Source organism: Diadema antillarum, unplaced genomic scaffold (assembly GCF_040938485.1).
Source record: "Diadema antillarum isolate AM-2024a unplaced genomic scaffold, OU_Dant_1.0 seq00001064_RagTag, whole genome shotgun sequence".
Classification (NCBI taxonomy): domain Eukaryota; kingdom Metazoa; phylum Echinodermata; class Echinoidea; order Diadematoida; family Diadematidae; genus Diadema; species Diadema antillarum.
This window is the reverse complement of record NW_027271890.1, coordinates 492,746-517,873: the sequence shown is the minus strand read 5'-3', so window position 1 is coordinate 517,873 and position 25,128 is coordinate 492,746. Positions and strand designations below refer to the sequence as shown.

At 40.5% G+C, this 25,128-nt stretch overlaps 1 pseudogene; it reads left to right on the top strand.

The window, feature by feature from the left end:
- Nucleotides 1-2,080: 2,080 nt before the first annotated feature.
- LOC139743277 (uncharacterized) lies at nucleotides 2,081-4,011 on the top strand (annotated as a pseudogene).
- The last annotated feature ends 21,117 nt before the right edge of the window (nucleotides 4,012-25,128 follow it).

Below are 25,128 nucleotides of genomic sequence, written 5' to 3'. Positions count from 1 at the left end.
CGTCTCCCTCTTGGGTATTTGTTCCATGTTCATCGTGTCACCGCCGGCAACCAGGGACAGCCTGGTGGTAGTGTCGCTGCCCAGAAAGCAGGGTTAATGACAGGATTGAGTCCCACTGGTTCCTTTTTTTTTTGCGACATGTTTGTTAATTTACAGATCAGCAGTTGCGATCTCAACAAATTTCACTGGTAGAGGGAGACAAATTGAAGAAACTCGCTCCTAAAGTCTGTCTTGTTCAAAGACAACAAGAGCCACTAATGCTTGGTAAAGGCATGCGAGCCAAATTTCGCACAAGGAGCATGCTATATTAAACACAAGTTTTCAGCTACACTGTGCTAGAAACATTTGCAGTATGCCACAAGGTTTCAACAAGGTTCATAGATTTTTCTCTCGGTGGTATTTCCTTTTGATAGTGGAATAATGTCATAATTATCGTGGAGATAGATAACTGGCAAGGAATGGACAAATATGAATTAGCTCCACCACATAGTCAATATTTGCTGGTATTTTTTGTTCCCAGCCTGTACCTGTCTGTTCTTGTGTGAAGTCCTTAATATATGTGAGTGCTTTCCCTGCCTGTTTGTCATTTTGCCTCTGACGAAGATTCTGCTAGGATCGAAAGCTCAGGCCCCTTTTGACTCCATTTTACTCCATTGGCTCGCCTTATTGGATAAGCAGTTTTCAGCAGTTTTTTTGCCACATTTAGTTCATTCTCTGCTGTTGCATCACGCCCACGTGATCCTCCTTATCCTCTTTGTCTTCTCTGTTCTGTTTTAATTGTTTTAATTGTTTTATTGCTTTGTTCCAGTTCAGTCTCCTTCCTAGCCCTGCTTTTATGTTTCCCTCCCACTTCTCAACTTGCAGTATCTTTGTTTCCACAGTATTGTATTTGTTTGTTTTTATCGTATTTCTTTCTTTCTTCTCAGGTGTTTGTCTCCGTCCCTGTTACTTTTCTCTTCAGTTCCGTGCCTTTATCTCTGAGCTTGTATCATTTCCTTTTATCATTTCTCTTCACTCACTTTTCTGCTTAGCACAGGTTGGCCTAGCTGTACTTAGACTGACTGTACTTACCCTTTTCCCTTTGATTTATTCGCCTTACAGGTCAATCTTGCTCCCTTTTTTGAATTTCCCTCAATTCTGACAGGTTATGTATTTCTCCTTCCCTTGTTTGGCTATCATTGTTCTTCTCTGTCCCCTGCCTACCATGGCTAACCATCTACCTCTTTTTCATCAACTGAGGAAAACCAAGCTCAAGGCCCTCAGATTCTCATTTCACCAGGATAATTACAGATTCTACTCCCTTAACCGCATGATACCCACAGGCCTCCAACTCCACTGCACTCCAGCTCTTGGAACACTCTCACCTGAACTACGGAAACGCTGGAACCAGACTCTACGTGGAGCTTCCATCCGTTTGATTAACATTCTCTCTGAACAGTGTGCCGCCTCTCTCACTTCCTTTTCAGCTGACATCGACAGACTGGAGAGTGAACTTCGCTCTTGCTGCACCGACACCAAATGGCTCAAATACAATGATGAAATTGAATCTTGTCTCTCAAAACATGTGTCTGACCTCACTGCTCGCAGGAACAAGAAAATAGGCAACATCACGAAGAAACGTCAAGGGTCTAACAGATTCAGGCGACACACCACACCCACTGATGTATCCTCCACTTCTGTCGTCAACCTTTCTTCTTCTCCCCTTTCTCAAGCAGAAACGTCTCTTCTCTCAAAAGGTCTCAAGTTTTGCCCCACTCCACCCAAGGTTGATCAGATAGCACTCAGCCAAGACCTCTCTACTTTCTACCGCAGGTTACGCCTCAAAGAATTTTTTCTTGATGAACCCCCTTCTGCTCCTGAGCCCTTTCATCAAAAAAGCTCATGGATTCCCCCCAAGAATAGAGTTCCCTCCCTGGAAATGTACATCGAAGCTGTCTCATCTCAAGTCCACTCCGCAGATACCCTCGACATTGCATCACATGACAATCTCCCAAAGGAAGAACGCCAGGCTCTCTCATCTCTCAAAAACAGGTCTGACATCATCATCAAGCCCGCAGACAAAGGATCAGCTGTTGTAGTAATGGACCGCCAGCAGTACATCGATGAAGCCATGAAACATCTCCGCAATCCTTCCCACTACACACTTCTTGACTTTGATCCCACCAATAACTTCTCCCAACAGATCCAGTCGACACTCGATGACATGAAGGAACATGAACACCTCACCAAGAAGGCTCACAAATTTCTTTCGCCCGTTAATGCCAAACCTGCCCGATTCTATCTCCTCCCCAAGATCCACAAACCTGGCAATCCCGGTCGTCCCATCCTCTCTGGAAATGGTTCCCCAACAGAGAACATCTCCCTCTTTGTTGATCACCACATTAAACCCCTTGTCTCACTCGCACCCTCCTACATTCATGACACACCAGACTTTCTCAGGAAACTCGATGACATCAAGGACCAGATACCCGAGACAGCAATCATCGGTACGTTCGACGTCTCCTCTCTCTACACCAACATTCCCCACGATGAAGGTACAGGGGAAACTCGGTATAACGAACACTGCTATAACGAGATATCGGTTATAACGAGGAAATTTTCTCGGTCCCAAATTTCCTTCCACACAAGTCTATGTAAAATGCTACTCTTATAGCGAGATCGGCTATAACGAAATAACTGCTATAACGAGATAAATTTTGTGACTTCCAAACAAAGAAAAACATAGTAAATCAAACCTGCTATAGCGAGGTAAAGCAAAATGCCTTCGGTAAAGCTTTACTTTGCCTGTGCTCTCATCTTCCGAGACTGTAAAGCTTGATGCGCCAAAAATTGTCTTGTACACACATAATCATTTTCTTCAGTGCACTCCAGCTAGCACTGCATGTTGTACGTGTGAAATGTGTGTGTGCACGCACACTGATACATGCAGAAAATGTGGTGGGATGGCCATATGTATCATGACGTTTAGCAGGTGTGAGGCAATCTGATGCTGTGATTGGCCTTCTACTTAGGGAATTCCCCGTCTTCACAAAGTTCACACACACACACGCAGTCATAATGTACATACAGAATGTGTCACATACACACACAGCATTGTGCAGACCATGTGTATTCAAGCTTTCCACACAACACACACCCATACGATAACCACATACCAATCCACAGACGATCTTGATACAATCGCAAGCTATATAAATTTACAAATTCAAACATCTACAGTTAATAAGAAACACATTCTTGATATTGGATTTCCTTGGTGAAAAAACATCTTCTTACCCTTAAAGGTGAGTAATTCCCTCACACACAATATCAAGTTATCAGTATTGATTGAAATATGATGGGTAGTCCCACATGTGCAAATTAATGTCTTTATTTTATGCCTTCTTTTATGCCTACTGATATAACGAGATATCGGCTATAACGAGGAAAATGACTCGGTCCCGACCATCTCGTTATATCGAGTTTCCACTGTATTCTAGCCTCCTGTGAGGCTTTGACTTGCAGCGGCCATTCCAACCCCCCCATATCTCACATCAAATCCCTCATGTCACATGTACTGACGAAAAACAACTTCACATTCATGGACAAGCACTACCTACAGGTATCTGGCACAGCTATGGGTACCAGGATGGCTCCCTCCTTCGCCTGTCTCTTCATGACCAAGCTAGAGCAGCAGATGTTAGATTCAGCCCCCTGTCGTCCATGGATTTGGTGGCGCTACATCGATGACATTTTCTTCATCTGGACCAGGGAGGAAGAAAGCCTCCATACTTTCATTGACCACATCAATTCTTTCCACAGAACCATCAAATTCACTTCTGATTTCTCCCAAGAAGAGACCAACTTCCTTGATGTCACCGTTAGGAAGGAGTCTAACCATGTCACCACCACTCTCTACACTAAACCCACAGATACCCATCAGTACCTTCACTCAGCCAGCTGCCATCCCCGCCACTGCAAAACCAGTATCCCCTACAGTCAAGCCCTCAGACTTCGCCGTATCTGCTCTGAGGATTCTGAGTTTTCTTTCCATGCCAGGAACCTGAAGAGACATCTCGCAGCCAGGGGCTACGGTACCAGGAGAGTTCAACAAGCCATCAACAAAGTTCGTTCTCTCCCCAGATCTGAAGTTCTCAAGCCGAAAACCAACAAGCAGGACATCACTGACAGAATACCCCTCGTGACCACTTTCCATCCCAATCTACCCTCTCTCCACAATATCCTTCGTGATAACCACCATATCCTTCATACCTCTGATCGTCTCTTACAGGCCATCCCAGATACTCCCATCCTGGCATACCGACGCCCCCACAACCTCAAGGATCTCATCGTCCGTGCTGAAGTACCCTCCCTCACTGACAATTCTTCTCCTTTACAGCATGGCACATTCAAATGTTCAGCCAGTAGGTGCATCATTTGTAGCATACACATCCACGAGAGTGACTCTTTCACCAGCAACTCTACCGGCCTCTCTCACCACACAAAGGGAAACATCACTTGTACTACCACTAATGTTGTGTATCTCATCACTTGCAGAGTTTGCAGAATCCAGTATGTTGGGGAAACCAAGACAACACTCAAAAGACGCTTCTATGGACACAGATCTACTGTCAACACAGCCAAGCTCGACACTCCAGTGGGCCACCATTTCAATCTACCCGATCATTCCATCACTGATATGACTCTACAGGGCATTGAATCTTTAAGCACTCGTCCAGACACAGTCAGAACCAGCAGAGAGAAGCTCTGGATGAGACGTCTTCACACTATCCAACCCCATGGCCTCAACATCCAGGAGGGAAATGACTAACCACCTTTTATTTCTTTTTATTATTATTACCATTGTTTTTCTCTTTTTCAGTTTTGAATTTCATTTTGTTCTTTCTTTGCGCTTTTTCCATTTGCAGACCTGTTTATCCCAATTAATCCCTTTCTCCAGTCCGGGTCTCTTTCATACAGCCCTTTTCTACCTAAACATACACACACTTAGTTTTGTTGGTTTATACATACTTGTGCTTACTATGCCTTGTCTGCTTATCTACATACATTGTATACAATTTTCTCTCCCCCAGTTTTTTCATATGTGTTTTTTTTCATTTCTTTTATCAATATCTTTTTCATTATTGTTATTTCAATTGTCATTACTGTGTGTATATATACTTTGATTTATTTGATTACTTCCTTTTGCTGCCTCCTCCTGGTACTCCTTTCAGGGTTCACTGTTTGCTCAGCCCCCCCCCCCCCCCCCCTTCCCCTTGCTGTTGTCCTTTTCACTCTTTCCCTTTCTTTATCCCTCTGGTGTTCCTTATCTTCTTTGATGTTGCCTCCCTATTCATCCTTTTCCTACATTGGTTGCCCCCTTGATCCTCTTGATGAGCACTGACCCTCCTCTGCCTTTTGTCTGTCCACTCTCCTCTGCCCTTTGTCTGTCCACCCTCCTGCTCTAATCCCCCCTCTCTTTACCTGTTGGGCTCCTTGCCCATGAACTCCCACCCTCTCCTTTGTTTTCTTTGTTCTGTGTACCCAGCCTGTACCTGTCTGTTCTTGTGTGAAGTCCTTATATGTGAGTGCTTTCCCTGCTTGTTTGTCATTTTGCCTCTGACGAAGATTCTGCTAGGATCGAAAGCTCAGGCCCCTTTTGACTCCATTTTACTCCATTGGCTCGCCTTATTGGATAAGCAGTTTTCAGCAGTTTTTTTTGCCACATTAAATAAAAAAAAGGTGAAGAAATTAGGTGATCAAACTCTAGTGGAACCTTCCTCAAAATCAGTTACAAAAGACATGAAAACACTTTATATGATCATTCTGTCTGGTTGTTGGAAGTAAGTATACATTGTCTGTGGCGGATTCAGAGGGGGCCGCATCGGGCCCGCATCCCCTCTTTATTTTTTGTTAAAACAACAGAAATAAAAAGAAAAAAATGGGGGGGGGGGGGAGGGGCTCTGGCGCCCCCCTTTAATTTTGTAAAGGCGCCTCCCCTTTACGGAATTCCTGGGTCCGCCCCTGATTGTAGCGTTTTATTTCCTACTAATAGGATGCCTGTGACATTATTTATCAAATGATACCATTGTATGGCAAAAGAGACAAACCTGGGGTAGTATTTCCTATTTGATTTCAGTGTGACCAAGATTAAACAAGTTTTGTTAGAATTACTGTTAAAACCAAGTGAGAACCTTACACTACTTCAAACATACCCACACACTGTGTATGAATATTTCCACACATAAAATGTACTGATTCCATGTCAAACTAGAGAAGCACTCTGAGAGCATGGACCTCTGCCAAGCAACTCATTTCCACCACTGATCTTGTTCTTCTGTACAGATCAGTGATTTCGACCTATGCATACACATGCTGAAAATCATCCAATTTCCCAATGATAGAAACCTTTTGTTATGCCATCAATACCAGCTGCGCGGCATGCCTTGCCTTGGACCAGAAACTAGAGCACGCACTCTAATGCGCGTATGAAAACCTAAAAAAATACGCAGCTTGAACTCCCAAGTTCATTGACCCTACCTGCCAAAATATCGAAAATCCTTCATAAAATCCATAAAAATTCCCGGATCACTACCAAAATTTAATCATCTGTTTCTTGTGTCATTCTCAACTTTTCCTGCAAGTTTCATCTGAACACGTTCACAACGTTTTGAGGTATTTTGCACATGGACACACCAATGGCAACGAAAACTTAACCTCCTCCCTTGGCGGAGGTAATTACAAGTCGTTGCATAACAGTGCTGACTGGGACTAGATGGTAGCTAAGACAAGTGTCAAAAGGCAACCAAGCCAGAGAATACTGCCTACCTTTAGGGCCTGGGCTCGCTCGCTGGACAAACGCTCATTTTCCGTCTCCAGCCTACAGATGGCGCTCTTCAGGTCTGTGGCTGCCTCAATGGAATACAACAGAATATCTTTCACCGCATCCGGCGATGACGCCACGGGCTCCAAGGGCACAGAACCGAGTTGGAGCTGATGGTATATATGAAAGATGCAATCATGTATTGGTTTAGTCATTCGTTCAAAGCTCCATACTAAAATTGTAATATAAAATAAACAATCAAACAAACAACTTTAAAGGGATGGTATAGTTTTGGCTGAAAATGAAGATTCAGATTTCAACTTAATGCGAGATACATGTAATTACGAACGACTTATGACCTATTAAAGAACATTAAATTCCAAGAGGTATTCAAAATTAATTTGCTGAAAATCGGTTTTGAATTGGTCGGGATATCCAAAAACATAGTAAAACAAAGTGGTCCTAAAAGAGTGGGTCCCATCTTTTATTAGGGCCTTCTAGTTTCTGGATATCTCAGCCATTTCAAAATGGAAACCAATTGTTATCAAGTAAAAAACTTTGTATTCCTCTTAGGATTGTAACAAATAAAGACAGAATAAACTGACCAGAAAGAATATAAATTATTAGTGGAAAAGTGAGCAAAGAAAATGGGATTCGTATGCTCTTTCATATTCCATAAAAGTTTTCTCATCATCTCACAAAAAAAAAGGTTGGAAACCTGAAGCCAATTCTCAACCAAAACAATACCATTCCTTGAATGCTTCAAAATAGCTTTTAATTCTGAGTTAGGGATGAAAATAACTAACATGAAAATGCTAATCGGTAGAATGTTACGTACAGTTGTATGTAAAAATAACTATATTGTGAACGATAGTTTTATTACAAACCGCTTCTAGAATAAAGCATCTAAAATTATGCTTTATTGAGAAAATTAGTGATATTTCTTTGGAATATATATTTGTGGCTTTGGTGGAAAATTTTGTAGAGTAGTGTATTTTGCGTTACAATTGAACGACACATATTCATCATAGACACCCTTTACATTCTTGGGAATGTTCTCCTCTCTGTTCAACAAATGAAGAGTTTGTTCGCAAAAACCGATAAGTTCATTTTTGAAGATTTTGAAGTACGGTCTCTGTCATAAAGTACAAAATAATACCTTTTAAATGATATATTGGTCACTACATATACAGGTACATTTTTGGAGTTATAGTCAAAAGAAGCAAAAATGTTCTTATTATTCTCTTTATTTTTCTTGACCTTAAAATGGCAAATATCTCCATTTGGCAAATATGGATTTATCAGTTTTTGCAAACAAACTCTTCATTTGTACACACGCTGGAGAGTTTCTTCATCAATTGGCACGGATGTCTAAAAAACTCATTGTCAATGCATAGAGATTACCTAATGCCTCTAATCTCCATTGTATTGCCATGGCCTTTGTTTTGGACTGAGGTACATTGCTACACCTAAGAGAGCCTGCTTATCCAGTATTAAACTTGGTTAAGTTTGGCTGGATTGAAATGCTGATGAAAAAACATGGCAAGTTAAAGGTGCATAGTCCTGGTAGTGTAGAGTTGATGTTACTGCCGATCACCGTTAGCATTGATATGAAGATTACCGAAGTTGAGCTGTCATCAAGAGTAAAATGCGTAAGAGTTGCTATTAAGTAACGTTGCCTTCATTGTCTTCTCTGCTACGTCTTCTCTCGCGCAGTCTGTAGTGATGCCAGGGTGCGTGCATATGTGCTTGTTATTATGACATCACAAAAGAAGTTTGCTAAAGCTGTCACCCCCCTCAGCCGAATCATGAGCCGAACTGTGATCGGACCACTGACAACAGTGAATCAGACTTCTTCGGACACGGGGAAGTGGGCCAAAGCGTAAGCGCCAAAGAGGAGTCGACAGCATAAGTCTCTATAGGAAACTTGCGCAGTGCGCCCGCGTATGCATTTGACTAAAACACCGGGACCATGCACCTTTAAAGGCCGTGTCACACTATTCCGGGCAAGCTACGCGGGCTTGTGGCGAGGAGGTAGTTTCCAGCACGTAGAAGATTTTCAGCGGGCGAACAAGAATGTTTGCAATTTTCATTCATGCCTTGTCATACCGTACAAGGGAACTTCTGCGGCTTGACTTGCGGGGAAACAAATTTACTCCCCGGAGCTCTCCGCAGTTGGTCCGCACCTGACAGTATCTAGCGCATAGTTGCCCGGAGGTGCTCACGCAAGTCCGATTTAACCGCAGCCAAGTTTTGAGGATGACCAAAACTCTTTCCGGGTGAGTCGCGGGAATGCCCGTAGAGGTCCACGCAGAACGCCAGTAGAAGACCCTTAGCGGCAGTACTTCCCAGGCAGTTCCCACGCAGGTACTTCGCAGTCCCGTATGCAGCCAAGATAATGAAATTCTGTGAGATTTCAGCCATTCCATTAGAGGAATTCCTTCACTGAGTTGTCAGCCCCCACGCGACTGGTACAAAGGTCACACAGTATACTCGCAAGTATAACGCGTCCAGCAAGTAAGACACATGCACTGACTTGCACAAGTCCTTTTCCGCCCTCAGGAATGTCCGGTATGCTAGAAAATCCCTACACGTAACAAGCCCGAGTAGCTTGCCCGGAAAGGTGTGACAGGGCTTAAACACGGTTGCCGGTAAAAAAATATGCGTGCGCACCTCCGGGCGACTACTTTTGAGATACATGCTAGGTACTGTCATGTGCAGATCATCTACGGGGACCTCCGGGTAGTCAAAATTGTTCTTTGCAAGTCGCACGCAAGGCAGGGGCGTCACCAGCTTTTTTTCAAGGGGGGTGCGTTTTGACACTAAATGTTTACGAGATTTTTTTGACAGACATTTGGAATATAGGAAGCTCTCAATCCCTAGACTTTTACTGTTTTTTGAGGGAAACCAAGCGGGGAAAGGGCACCGGTAGCTAGGATTTCATCTTCGGGGGGAGGGGGTAGTATGCGAGGGACCGAGCAAGGGTGGGGGGAGGGTGTGGAAGTGCCGGAGAGGGTTGCACCCCTTATAAATGGATTATGGAATGACGGTGTGAAACGACAAATTACTGGCAGCGATATCAGGGGAATGGCATAACGACTACATGCGAGCGAGCGGAGCGAGCGAGCTTGAAAATTTTGACATTTTACAATCCCAAAACTGCCGTTTGTAGCCATATTTTTTTGCTTTGCAAATTAAGGGGGGGGGGGGGCGCACCGGGCGCAACTGCTGGCAATTACTGGCAGCAACATCAGGTGAATGGCATAATAATTAAACGCGAGCGAGCAAAGAGAGCGAGCTTTGAAATTTTGACATTTTACAATCCAAAAACTGCCATTTGGAGCCATCTTTTTTCGCTTTGGAAATAAAGGAGGGGTGGGGGTGCAACGGGCGCAACTGCCGGTAATTACTGGCAGCAACATCAGGAGAATTGCATAACAATCAAATGCGAGCGAGCGAGCGAGCTTGAAAATTTTGACATTTTACAGTCCAAAAACTGCCGTTTGTAGCCATATTTTTTTGCTTTGGAAATTAAGGGGGGGGGGGGCGCACCGGGCGCAACTGCTGGCAATTACTGGCAGCAACATCAGTTGAATGGCATAACAATTAAATGCGAGCGAGCGAAGAGAGCGAGCTTGAAAATTTTGACATTTTACAGTCCAAACACTGCCATTTAGAGCCATCTTTTTTCGCTTTGGAGATAAAGGAGGGATGGGGGCGCAACGGGCGCAACTTCCGGTAATTACTGGCAGCAACATCAGGAGAATTGCATAACAATTAAATGCGAACGAGCTTGAAAATTTTAACATTTTACAGTCCAAAAACTGCCGTTTGTAGCCGTATTTTTTTTTTTTTTTGCTATGGAAATTAAGGGGGCGCATCGGGTGCATCTTACTGCTGGCAATTACTGGCAGCAACATCAGGTGAATGGCATAACTATTAAATGCGAGCGAGCGAAGAGAGCGAGCTTGAAAATGTTGACATTTTACAGTAAAAAACAAACAAACTGCCGTTTGTAGCTATATTTCTTCGCTTTAGAATTTAAGGGGGCGCATCGGGCGCAACTGCTGGCAAATACTGACAGCAACAGGAGAGCATAATGATTACATTCGAGCGAGCGGAACGAGCGAGCTTGAAAATATTACATTTTACAGTCCAAAAACTGCCGTTCTTTTCTTAGCCATATTTTTTCGCTTTGGAAATTAAGGGGGAGGGGCACCGGGCGGAACTGCTGGCAATTACTGGCAGCAACATCAGGTGAATTGCATAACGATTAAATGCGAGCGAGCGAAGAGAGCGAGTTTGAAAATTTTACATTTTACAGTCCAAAAACTGCCGTTCTTAGCCATTTTTTTCGCTTTGGAAATTAAGGGGGCGCAACGGGCGCAACTGCAGGCAATGGTATACTGGCAGCAACTTCAGGAGAATGGCATTACAACTAAATGCGAGCGAGAGGAGCGAGCGAGCTTGAAAGTTTTGACATTTTACTGTCCAAAAACTGCCGTTTGAAGCTATATTATTTTTTTTTTGCTTTGGAAATTAAAGGGGGAGGGGGGGGGGGGGAAGCCCGGTGCGCCCGGTGCGCCCCTCTCCCTGGATCCCCCATTGGTAGTCAATGGTGTGGGTTTATGTTCATGACTGGGGGAGGTTTGACCAGCGAGGTGGCGTCGAAGTGACCAAGCGGGGAAAGGATGTCCAAAATCAGCACTTTAGAGCATCCCCTAAACTAATTGTGCATGTTTGTTTGTCTGTGTATTATATGTACATGGAAAAGTTAGGAATTAGCCCAGGTCAAGTCTTTTTATTGGCAATGCAAGACATTTTTACATAGACTAGTATGTAAAGCAACACTGCAAAATCAATGATCTAGCTTTGATATAACGAAGCGCAAGGTACAAAGGTGTACATTCTACATCACATCGCGCAACATTGTAGCCACTCTTAGTTCGGATGTACTGAGTACACTGCGCACATCCTGCTTATATGCAGAATGCCAGGAATCACGCTGAATCACAATCTTTTGTCGGGTCCGGGCTTTTTGAACAATGCTTCACACTATATACCTATATCTAATTATGGTTAAAAGAAATCATAGAAAAATATCTTATTTCTTGATCACCCTTTCATTCAAAAGCAGTTTACTAACACCTGAATTACTATTTCGGTAAGTCTTTTTTTTTTTACCAGCGAATTGGGAGGGGGCGCACCCCCCCCCCCCCCCCACCCCCTCCGTAATTACGCCACTCCATTTGGGTGAAATAATTGGACAGATTTCTTGAATTCTAACAAAAAAAGCAAGAAAATCTTTTCATCGTGGGAATTATGATTATGTGGGGTGGGGCAAATGATGCGCTTGCCTCCCAATATTTTTATGGGGGCAACATTTTTGTTTTCTTTCAAAAGCAAGAAAATCCTCTCATTTCGGGAATTATTAATTATGGGGGGGGGGGCAAAATTAGAATATGCTGGCCCCTCCAATATTTTTATGGGGGTAACTTTTTGTTTTTCTGTCAAAAAAAAAAAAAGAAAATCTTCTCGTCTCTGGAATTATGGAGGGGGGGGGGGGGGTGGGTAAAATGATATGCTTGCCCCTCCATTTTTTTTTTCATCTTTTGTTAATGAGGCTAAGGCTCGCTCTTGGGCTGGCAATATGGATTGGTCAGAAGTAACGTACATAGACCCTACATACTTGTAAGTGTGCACACGTACATGCAAACGTGTATAAGTGCTCCGTATCGTACGGATGTACAGTACGGTCGATAAATAGTAAACACTGTAGAATACTAATAGATATGTATAAAATCAGTGCTGCCAGAACCAGGGGTGCGAATTGTTTTTGCCGATGATTTTCTTTTGTGTGTGTGTGTGTGTGTGTGTGTGTGTGTGTGCGTGTGTGTCCCTGGTGCAAAATATGAAAAAAAGAATTAGAAAAGAGTAATTATTTAGCGTCCGGCGTTGAGGTCGCTCGCAGACTGATTTTTTTTTTTTTTTTTTTTTTTTTAAGGATCTGAAGGGGGGTGCGTTCGCACCCAACGCACCCCCCCTGGTGACGCCCATGCAAGGCTGGTGTGACACGGCCTTAAGCTAAATATATGCCTCGCCACCCAAAGGGTTGAGCATACAAAAGGACAAATCAGAAATCTGCAAAATAAGCAATGATTAAGTACTTGACACAATCAATACAAAAAAGAAGGTACAGCTGCATTATTGCACAAAAACTATGCATCAGGCCATTTTACAGTACAGAACACACACACATACTGCACACAAAAACACAAATATTGTAGTTTGCAGTGCACGCAGTTTGATTGACATGGCAAAAAACAAACAAACAAACAAACAAACAAACAAACAAACAAGCAAACAAAACCTCAGATATGAGACACAAAATTCAGAGATGGATGAATGTGTTTCCACCTGAGAGATGCTACGCTTCAGGGAATATTTAAAATATATTTCACATACCTTGATTGAAGATACAGCTTTCTTCCATGATAACACCTTTCCGTTCCTGCCGGATGAGCTCACCTGTGTTAGTATTGATGGAGATGAGAATTGGGCTTTTAACTTTTTGCGAGATACCAAGAAAACACATGAAATAGTACAGAGGATACCATTTTAAGAGGAATTCAAAGTTTATTTGATGAAAATCGAGTTTGCAATGACTGAAACCCGAGTTTGGAATGACAGAAACATCCAAAAACAAAGTAAAACAAAGTGATCGTAATAAAAGGTGGGTACCACACTTTATCAGAATCACTCTGTTTTGGATATCTCGGCCATTTCAAAACCAATTTTCATCAAATAAACGTTGAATTCCTCATGGAATTACATGTTCTTTCATATTTTATAAGAGGTTTCTCATTATCTCACAAAAAAAAAAACCCCTGAAATTAAGTCTCAACCAAAACTATACGATCCCTTTAAGTTAAACAAACATTCTACTTGTCAATACTAAAGAAGATGATTTCCACAGCTCAGGTAGATTCTATGACCCTGCATCACTAAACACATAAGGATGAGGGGGAGGCAGGTGGATTATTTCAGTTATTAGGCCAAAATATGAAAGAGGATACAGTTAAACTCGCATAAGTCGATCTTCTCGGGACTGAACAAAACACATCGACTTAGGCGATTTTCGACTTGTGCGTAAGTCGAAAAAAAATTGACTTAACAACAGTTATACCACACGTACATTATGTATAAATGTACATGTATGTTGTCTACTCTGGAGCCGAGAGCTGGAGAGAAAGTGTGTGCCGCAGCACGGGTCGCCCGGCAGGGCCGCGGCGAACTTTACATGAACAGTGCATTAGTATTGACACAGGTCCGATTACTTTACACCCTTGTTAAACCTTGAGGAAGTGAATATGAACGATATTTGAGCAGTGATTGATTCCAGTTTACCATACCGTGGCTTGAAATGCGTACCCGTGCCCATAACTTTCCCCCTACTTTCAGCTTTGAAAACTCAGCAGCTTCCTCCATCCACTGCACAGCGCAAACTGCAAACATACACAGACTATACACAGCCCAGTAGCTGTACGTATACGTAGCGCTAGCGCGGCAGGGCAGTACCAGCGGACCTCCAAACACGAAGAGAGTTCAACAATCGCATGCGATCGCTTTGAATTTTGATACTTTAGGCTTTAGATCATTTTTTGTCACCTGTCTGGTCGGGCTAGTTCTTATGTAAACAAAAACTGGCGTCTCGTGATTTTGACAGTGATTTATTGCACAATAAAATCTTATTCGACTTAGGCACTGTGAATTTAATGGCTTTTCCGTGAAAGTATTCTTGGAATTTCATCGTCTTAGGCGAGTATTCGACTTACAAAATTCGACTTGTGAGTGAATTAATACACGTAAGTCAATGGGGAAAAATCGGGACTTTTTAAAATCATCGACTTGCGCGATTATTCGACATATGCGATGTCGACTTAGGGGAGTTTAACTGTATATGGTTTTTCTCCATCGATCTATCTATAATGGGCAATTCCGCGGTTAGTAACGTTACATTTGAACAAATTCAGATATTTGTTTTTACTACTAAATTACCATTTATTCATTTCAAGTCAAAATTATGTCAAAAACATGTTCATCCTTCCCAGGTTTATGATACAGAAAAGAATGAATACAATCCATGAAATATTAGAATTGCTATGGCAGCTTAAAGGGCAGGTTAGTAACGTTACGAAAAAAATCAATGTCTTGTAACAAAAAGTGTGCAAAAATTCAAGTTACTTCAAACAAAGTGTTGCATTAATTTTAATTATTGCATCATGACAAATGTTCACACAAAGTTTTTGAGCAGTTCGACCAATTATTTTTTAGCTAGACCCCCAAAAGCATGGTTAGTAACGTTACGGTTAGTAACGTTACATTTGTCCGGAGTAATTCCGCAGGTCATTTCACCCTTTTGTAATTGACAAAATGTCACATGACTTCTGGAGTATTTAAATGTATTCATCTTTTACCCATTAGCAAAACTTTGAGGAAAAAATTTCAAAGGAACCCACTGTAATTTGCATTTAAGTGAATTTCAGCATCCCCAGTCCCACATGTACATTTTAAATGATGGTTTTAGATCTCGCGAAATCAATAAATATGAAAAATAAAATCTACTGAATTTGAAAGACCTTAATGATTGGTGAACATCCATGGCATTAGTTGGTACCTAAATTAAAGAGTAAGATAAAGAGGCACATTTCTTTTATCCATGTCATGTCCACCTAACTGCGGAATTGCCCCTATAGCTATCTATCTACATTAATATCAATCTATCTATCTCTACCTATCTATCTATCTATCTATCTACCTATCTATCTATCCTGACTGTTCTTAGCCCATCTGAAATGAAAGAGCATTTAAGCTTGCAAGAGAGCTAACATAAATTGAGAATAGGGGCTTTGAAGAATGTAATCAGTACCAGAACGGTGAGTCTGCCTTGACCTTATGTGGAATCCCCTCACCCCCCCCCCCCCCCCCCGAAAAAAAAAAATAATAATAATAGAAAATAATAGAAAAATAATGAATGAAAAAAAAAATCAAAAAAAAACAGTTTAAAATCTTTTGGGGCATTTGTTGTGACAAGTGACTACAGTGACTGACAAATGTCTTCCAGCTTCTAGGAATATTCAACACATTGTAAACACAGCAACAACACCACCACCACCAACAACAACAACAACAACACAAATCGAGCAATTACAGTGACAAAATGACTTAACAGGGATGGCTAGTAACTGATCAGTAGGAATCAGCAGGAATGCTGGGGGATGATTGTTCCAATCCTTGTGGGATTTATTTCAGAGTACATTATATGTGACCGTGCACCTCAAAACGAACATTAAGTCGCACACACTGATTTTGCGTGAGGACAGAAAATAAGTGAAGTGGGTCAACCTAGCCGAACTAGACTTTTTCATATATTCTGAAAGAGCGGGTCTTCTTTTACATTATGCTAAAATTTGGTCTCATAAAACGGGCAGGAAAGTGTGTTTTTTTAGCAGTTTATCTCGAACATTTTTGGTAGAATAGTGTGATTAGGTGTGTCTTTAGAATCCCTTTTTCATTTCTGAAAAACATTGTCCACACTCTTCACTTTCAATTCTGATAACTTTTGAAAGGATAGTGCTACTGCTTTGAAAGTTGGCATTGATTATGGACAGAATGTGTTAATGAGGCATGCTTGATTTCAGTTTAATTTGATAATCCCTTCATTGTTGTTACTCTGGTGGTTTACTTCCTGTTTTTTGTCCCATTCATCGCACAGCCAGCACGATTTGGTAAAGATTAGGCGCTTGAATAGACACTGTACTTTACAGCCTCTTTTCTCAGTTCACACATTTCCTGAGTTTGTACTTTCTTTCCAATATTTAGATAGGTTAGGAGAGTCCATTTGATTTGAGTTATACATCATTTGTGACTGTGCACCTCAAAACGAACATAAAGTCGCAAACACTGATTTTGCGTGAGGACTGAAAATAAGTGAAATGGGTCAACCTAGCCGAACTTGACTTTTTCATATTTTCTGAAAGAGTGGGTCTTCTTTTACATTATGCTGAAATTTGGTATCATAAAACGGACAGGAAAGTGTGTTTTTTTAGCAGTTTATCTCGAACATTTTTGGTAGAATAGTGTGATTAGGTGTGTCTTTAGAATCCCTTTTTCATTTCTGAAAAACCTTGTCCACACTCTTCACTTTCAACTCTAATAACTTTCAAAAGGATAGTGCTACTGCTTTGAAAGTTAGCATTAATTATGGACAGAATGTGTTAATGAGGCATGCTTGATTTCAGTTTAATCTGATAATCCCTTCATTGTTGTTACTCTGGTGGTTTACTTCCTGTTTTTTGTCCCATTCATCGCACAGCCAGCACGGTTTGGTAAAGATTAAGCGCTTGAATAGACATTGTACTTCAGAGCCTCATTTCTCAGTTCACACTTTTCCTTAGTTTGTGCTTTCTTTCCAGTATTTAGATAGGTTAGGAGAGTCCATTTGATTTATGTTATACATCATTTTAAAGCTTAAAGTCTGCTCTTTCAGAATATGGTCTTAACTAAAAATTCATATCTGGCGACTTTTTGTTTGTTTTGAGGTGCAGGGTCACATTTTAAAGCTTAAAGTCTGCTCTTTCAGAATATGGTCTTAACTAAAAATTCATGTCTGGCGACTTTGTGTTTGTTTTGAGGTGCAGGGTCACATATAGTATTGTTGCATGAAAATTGTTTGCTTCAGAATGGTCTCATATTCAAGTAATGTGCAGTTCAATGTTTCCAAGTTAGCATGTCTGTACAGTGACGGGGCATTAAACTGCACATTACTTGAATATGAGACCGTTCTGAAGCAAATAATTTTCATACAACAATAGATATACAATGAACTCTTGAATGAATCCTACAAGAATTGGAACAATCATCCCCCAGCATTCCCGCTGATTCCTACTGATCAGTTACTAGCCATCCCCTTTAAACTTAGTGTACCTGATATTCAAATTTGAGGTCACCCATATTTTGTCTCGTCAGTGCTTTGCTTGTTTGGTTGATGTATTCCTCCTGAGACATCCCCACTTCTTCTGCCTGTTTTTTGTGATCACCTCCCACTGGGAATAAACAACAACAACAACAACAACAACAACAACAACAACACAGAATTAAAATAAAACAGTGAAAACACAAAAATACTAGAATGCCCCGCACTATTGACCCGTTCCATACGGAAACCTGGTGATCTCGGTATTAAGTCTATGGGCATTTCAGAATCTAGTATGGAACGGGTTAAAAGACTAAAGAGCACATGTACAAAAATGCTTTCCAAGGCAGTAATAATTGCTCATCACAAATTCTTGTTATTTGTATAAATTTCTGTGATTGAAATAAAGGCACAGCATGCATGTACAAAGTCTTAATAGTAACTTCTTATATACTGTAAAAGTGGATATTTTTGCAGTGTTGAACTTTTCAGACACAACATGAAGAAAGCACAAAAATGAAAGTGCGCAAATATTTTGTGTGATTTTCAGTAACATTTCATCTCTTTAATTTAGCAGAATATAGAAACAGGCAAAATTCATGCACTTTCAGGGTAAGAGGCTCCTCTTCTGAAGAATTCTACTGCAGCATTTTCTTTTCTCAACATCATTGACTGGAATTGGAAGACAATACGATCAGATTGTATGTAATGGTGCATTTCTATTCCAGAATGTTTGGAAGCAAAGGATACTGGCCTGGATGTCCACAGATTGTATTGAAGATTAAAATGTATCAAGTGTTGTGCACTGCAGGCTAAGACCCACGGCATGATTTGATATTGACGATGCTCTACTTTCTACATAAGTACTCATGTACTGCACACATACAAGCAAAACCTAACAAAACAACATACACACACTCAGTTTCTACCAAAGAGATTTTTCTCCTCCCCACCACTAGAGGGCGGACTCTACAATGGTGTCAGTGATTTCATGGGTACTGCCATTGACCCACTTACACTGTAGTTATGGCGGACTTTGTGTACTGAAGTAAAATTTTCACAGTGCGTATTTCTATGTATACACGAACTTTTGAACTTTTACGCGAGTACGCACTTGATTTTGGGTGCTCCTCGGTTGCTCGTTTGCAAGCGTGTTAGCACGAGGGGTGAGCCTACTGCCTCGTTGTCATTCAGTGCTCCCTGTGCGCTCACAAAACAATAGTACAGGGCGTATGAAGACTCCACACTCTAGCAGTCACAGGGGAAAATCTCTTTGGTTTCTACAAATGTACTTACATTCCCCTTCCCAGGCGTGGAGATTTCCAGCATCAATCAGCTTGATGCTGAACCTAGCGTCCTCCTCATCGCGTTCAAGGCGGGTACTCAGGAAGAAAACTTTGCCGTGTGCCTCAAAGCTGCAAAGCCCTCGCTCCACTGACATGTTTGATGGTGGTTTATGGCTGTACGACGAGAGAATCTGACAAGCAATGAGTAATTGATACAATACATTTTATAGGAACCGCTGCACTCTGAGGTTGACTACTAACTACAGTTTGGTCGTTAAGGGCCAGAGATCTAGAGTCTATTTTATATGAAGAATGTCATGATATGACCTATGCATAGCGATAACATTTTACAGAACTTCTAGTAGGCCGATAATACTCTACAAAAGATAGAAAAAGGCGGAATTACATCATCCAAGAATATTGTATGCATGTGTTCACCTTGTCTCGGCTCTCCTCTGCTGGCAAGCTATTAATTAGGGCAAGGTTTATTTCTACCAGGAGTCCACACAGGTTCACATATTGTTTCATTACCTGTTCATAGAACTTCGTCCGTGAAGTGTATTCGCAAACTTGACATAAATTGTCTAGCTAAGTAAAATAGTGCATACTGATAGTGTAAAGCATCGAATGTTAACCAGTGGGTCTACAGTTATCCTTGAACCTTGATGAGATAATCCCTGAAGCCGCTCTTTCTGAACTAAACTGGGATGGGATGGGATGTGACAGTGGGTGATGGTGCAGTCGTGGTATATTTACGATAAAAAGAGTAATGTGCACACTAAAAATTCTGTAAGATTTACAGCCACAAGGAACCCACAGGAGGTTTCAGCCCTCTGATGACAGGAGGGGCAGCCTGCTGGAAGGCAGCTACTGTTGGGGTAGAGTAACTGCCATGGTTGGCAACTGGTTCCAGATGCGAGTGGTTCGGGGATGAAATGAGAATTTATAAGAATTAATTGATGCTACGGGGACGGTGAGCTTGAGCACACGATCTCTTCTGCTGACATAAATGGAGGAGCTTGGGTTTAATATGAAGTGAGGAACGTGGATGTTGACTAGCTGGCGATGTATTCTGTATGATGCTACAATCTACTATTTTTCAAATAGTATTCCTAAGACAAAACAGCATGGCCTAGATCAGGTAGAGAAGTACTTGAGGTAGACTAGTGAATGTACAATGAATTTTATATCTAACCGTTAGTTCTAACTGGGTTAGTGCCTTTAATTCTAGACATAGATAGACCTAATCACTGCTAATGTTAGAGGATCAAGATCAAAGCATCAGTTCAAACACAGTTTGCTACGCGTGGGACTGATAATAATGGAACATTCGCCGATAGGGTTACTGTCTCGTGGCTTATTTGATGTATTTCTCGAAATCTGAAAAATCTCGATAACTGATTAAAACTTACGATTTTATTAGTGCTGTTACCCGTTACTAGCTGGGGAAAATGGAAGTCCAAAAGTTACGATACTCGATTGCAATCTGAATCCTACAACATGTTCATTCAGACCATGGCAAGGAGAATCTATTAATTTTCTTACTTCTGCTACCTGCTGCTTAGTTTTTCAAAGCTCTGTACCGCCCTCTCGCGACCGAGTTGTTGTTGGTGACAGGGTGGGGGTTGTTCACAGAACTCAAGAGTTCTGTGCCAGGGGTTTTATTACCCTAGTTGTTTTGTCTTCGAATCTTCTTCTTCTTCCGAGTTAGTGCTGTGCTAGCATCCCTCTTGCATAGTATTGTCGCACTTGTGAACACGTGACTTCAGACGACGGTCGTAGTCTTGTCTTGTACAGACAAAAATCAAACGAAGAATGAAAGAATAAACTAAACCTTAAAGTAATAAGTACAGAATGCATCAACATTACATGACCATTTCACTGTTTTGCATACTTGCCAGCGCATTACATTACTATAACTTGGTTTATTTACAGTATGTAAATTCTGAGACTACAATCGGCCCTACGATTGAAGCGAAGAATTAATTGATGCATTATCATCTTTCTTGGAGAAAATGTAAATGTCATTGTTCTGTAATCGGTTTTACTGAAACATGGCTTGACCCCTGTGCAATGTTTCTCCTCTCAATAATGTTACCGGGTTTGATTTTATTACAAAAAATAGAAAAGATAAGAAAGGAGGTGCGGGGTTGCCATTTTCTCAAAAACATTCTTACAAAAGTATTCCTAATTTTAACATGGTACATTATTTAGAATATCTTTTTGTTGAAATTGTGCCCTATTATAAAAACATTGTAACAGGGGTGATTTATAAACCTCATTCTGCTATCACTGTTCTTTTTTAAATAGTGTGCAGGATGTTTTGAGTGACAAAGGGGGAAAAAGTTTTATAATGGGCGATTTCAACTACATCAATCTTTTGCATTGCGATAATAATTCTGTTCATGATTTTCTAGATTTGATGTCCTGAATTTGTCCTGAATTACCTGATTTACCTACGGTGACGCCCAGTATTAAGTTAAAAACTTACATAGGGCCATAAGGATTCTATCCTGAGCCTGGAGATCCACGTGATGTACTATATCCACAGGATTATCAATTAATGCAATCTAGATTTGATTTGTTATGCTTCTGCAGCTTCCAGTGATCACTGAGTTTGGACTAGAAGCTATTCACTGATGTTGCCTCGACATCATCTGCACAAAAGCTATTCCAAGTATTTACTACTCTCTGACTGAAAGTGGCAACCTTTTATTACAGTTCGACACCTTCCTTTATACAAATTAAACCTAGGCCTATTATGACCGCGTGTATGATCATTGATGACAAAGAGAACAGCTGGATCAAAGTCTTCCATATCATGCAAACTCTAAAACACTTTAATCATAAAAAAGAAATTATCTGAATGTTCACGTCGATACTCTAGGGATGGAATCCCCAAATACTTGAGTCTCTCACAATATGACAACCATTTAACTCTTTAAATCTGATACCAACTTTGTTGCTTTCCTCTGAACTGATTCAAGCTTTTTCGCATCACTCTTTGACAGTTCATTCCATACCCAAGACAGAGACTCCAACCCTAAGCTGCGGCACCTTCTGATCTGGATATTCTCCTGCCTGAAACCCCTAGCAAACGGGAGACTCCAACTTGATGTGCGCGAACATCATGAGCACGAAGTTCCTTGCGGTCTGGGTTCTGGATGCTCTCTCGTGCTATCTAAGGCTTATTTTTCAACATACAATGAAATTAAGTAAGAAATCATTTCAAGGGGGAGAAATTAAATCTCAAGCGGGAGAACGGGAGATTCTGCAAAAATGGGCTTTCGGCGGGAGATCTCCCGTCAAAACCGGGAGAGTTGGAGCCTCTGCAAAGAGCAATATTCCAAGAGTTGTCTAACAAGGACCTATTACAGTATATATGGTATAGGACAAACACTTCCCTAGTCAGATGAATCAAAATCCTTTTGATCAGACCAAGAACTTTATTCGGCTTTGCAGCTACGTAACTTTGTGTACATGAAAGGGAGTAAAATTGATATTAGGAGAAAAGTACACCCCGAGATCCTTTTCCTCTTTGACTGTCTCAATAACCTCAACATTATCATTGTTGTCATTATTTTGAATGCATCTGATATTGACACCGAGGATTTCTACGACCGTGGTGCATAACATGACATTTCCCGTGATTGAATTTGAGCTGCCATATTATCCGGGACCAGACCTCACGTTTGTGGATGGTATCCTGCAGTAACTGTGTATCACCAGGATCACTAATTGACTGCCAAAATTTGGCATCGTCTGCAAACAATCTCATATTACAGTCGACATCAGAAGTATCATTCACAAATATTAAGAACGGTATCGGGCCTAAGAACACTTCCCTGTGTCCTTTCATTCTTTCCTCCCATTCATTTCAAAACGGACTATAGACATACCATTGATCATTCCCTTCCCTTATTAAAGGGGATGGCTAGTAACTGATCAGTGGGAATCAGTGGGAATGCTGGGGATATTGTTCCCATCCTTGTGGGATTCATTTAAGAGTATACTGTACATTGTATATCTATTGTTCTGTGAAAATTGTTCGCTTCAGAATGGTCTCATATTCAAATAATGTGCAGTTTAATGTTTCCAGGTTAGCGTGCCTGGTCAGTGACGGGGCATTAAACTGCACATTACTTGAAAATGAGACCGTTCTGAAGCAAATAATTTTTAAAGTCTTTTGTGTTTTCAAAAGAGAGAATATTTCATTAAGCAATGTTTTATTTTGATAAATGCTATAAGAATATTGAAGCAACATGGAGAGTGGTTAATAATATTTCTAATAAGGGATATTCATAGATTATCAAGGAAATGAAAATAGGTGACGAAACTGAAAAAGATAATCAATAGCTGAGGAATTTAATAATGAATCATAGGTCCAGATATGGCGAAAGAAATTGCGCCCCTCCAAACTATAGGGTACCTAAGCCATTTCATACTTCATTTTTATTTATATTCATATTTCGAATAATACATTTTTAAAGATGTTGCTTTGCAAATAATTCGTCCTTTCGTATATATTTTCAAATTTTCAATAGATAGTGGTATCGTACCCTCAATGAAAATAGCCAAGGTTAAACTTATTTTTTCTCTACGTATAGGCTAATATCTTTACTTACATCATTTTCCAAAATACATGAAAAATTATTTATGAAAAATAGTAGATTTCATCGAAAAACAAAATATATATTTTGAAACGCAATGTGGTTTTCGTAAAAAACACTCAACTTCAAATGCGATGTATTATTTCAATAAAAAAATACTTCTGCAATGGATAATATGAACATATCGTGAGCGTGCATGCTTTTGACTTCTCCAAGTCCTTCGACACGATTGACGACAAAATAAAATTCTTCTCTAATAACTGTATGATTATACGTGATTGGGAGGGGTGATCTTGTGTAATACAGTGTACATACAGACACCATCAACGTACGTCCTTACGTAAGCGGGTACACTGCATACGAATACAGTCCAGGAAGTGGACTAGCCTTGGAGTGGTTCAGAAGTTACCTGTCTGCAGGCAGCAATATGTTGATTTAAATAATAACGAGTCATCGATACTCTAAAATTATTTCATGCAGTGTTCCTCAAGGATGATAATAATGTATGTAATAATGATGATAATAACAATTGTATAATAATGATAATAATGGCAATAATAATAAGGTCTTATTTACCCAGGGCAATTACAGGGTAGCCTCTTCAGTGTTGTCACTTTTCAGAGGGCCTTGCTATTATTATTACCTTAGCGTTGCTACCCATTTACATATTGTATACACCTGGGTCGAGATGGACACAGTGCATGGGTAAAAACATCTTGTCCAAGGACGTAAGCACTGGGCGGGATTCGAACTCGGGAGTCGAGAGTAGGGAGTCTTATCCATGATGCCACATCATCCCCATGATAAAAGATCTTTATTAGGGCCCTTTCTTTTCTTTTATTTATATTAATGATATAACACATTCTTCTACACTGTTGACATTCATTCAATTTGCTGATGATTCGACTGTTCTGTTTTCTCATAAAGACCCAAATATACTTCTCGAAACTGTTGATAAAGAATTATTATTACAACAACTGGATTCAAGCAAGTAAATTATCGTTGAATAAACAAAAACTCATTACGCGTTATTCAGTGATTCTTAAGAATCCTTCGTTTTTCTGAACAAATTATTTTAATCAAATACTTAAAAGTCGTGTAGTTTGTTATTGACGTTCATTTGAATAGGAACATTCGTCTCGTTTATTTGAATAAACTAATTTTAGAAATGCAGGGGTTATCAATAAATCGAAACATTTTTTTAAATCACAATACTTTTGATATCACTAATTATTCAACTATGATTTTGAAATATTTCAATTATGACACATTAGCATAAGGAAACTCAGCTAATATGAATATTGATAAGTTATTGGTTACTCAAAAGAGTTTTAAGATGTTTTTATGGATGTAATTGATATCACATAGGCCTTCTGATCAACCTTTCTTAGTAAAATTAGAAAATAAGTACGATGTAATTTGTATTCAGTGAAAGTATACGTATTCACATGTATA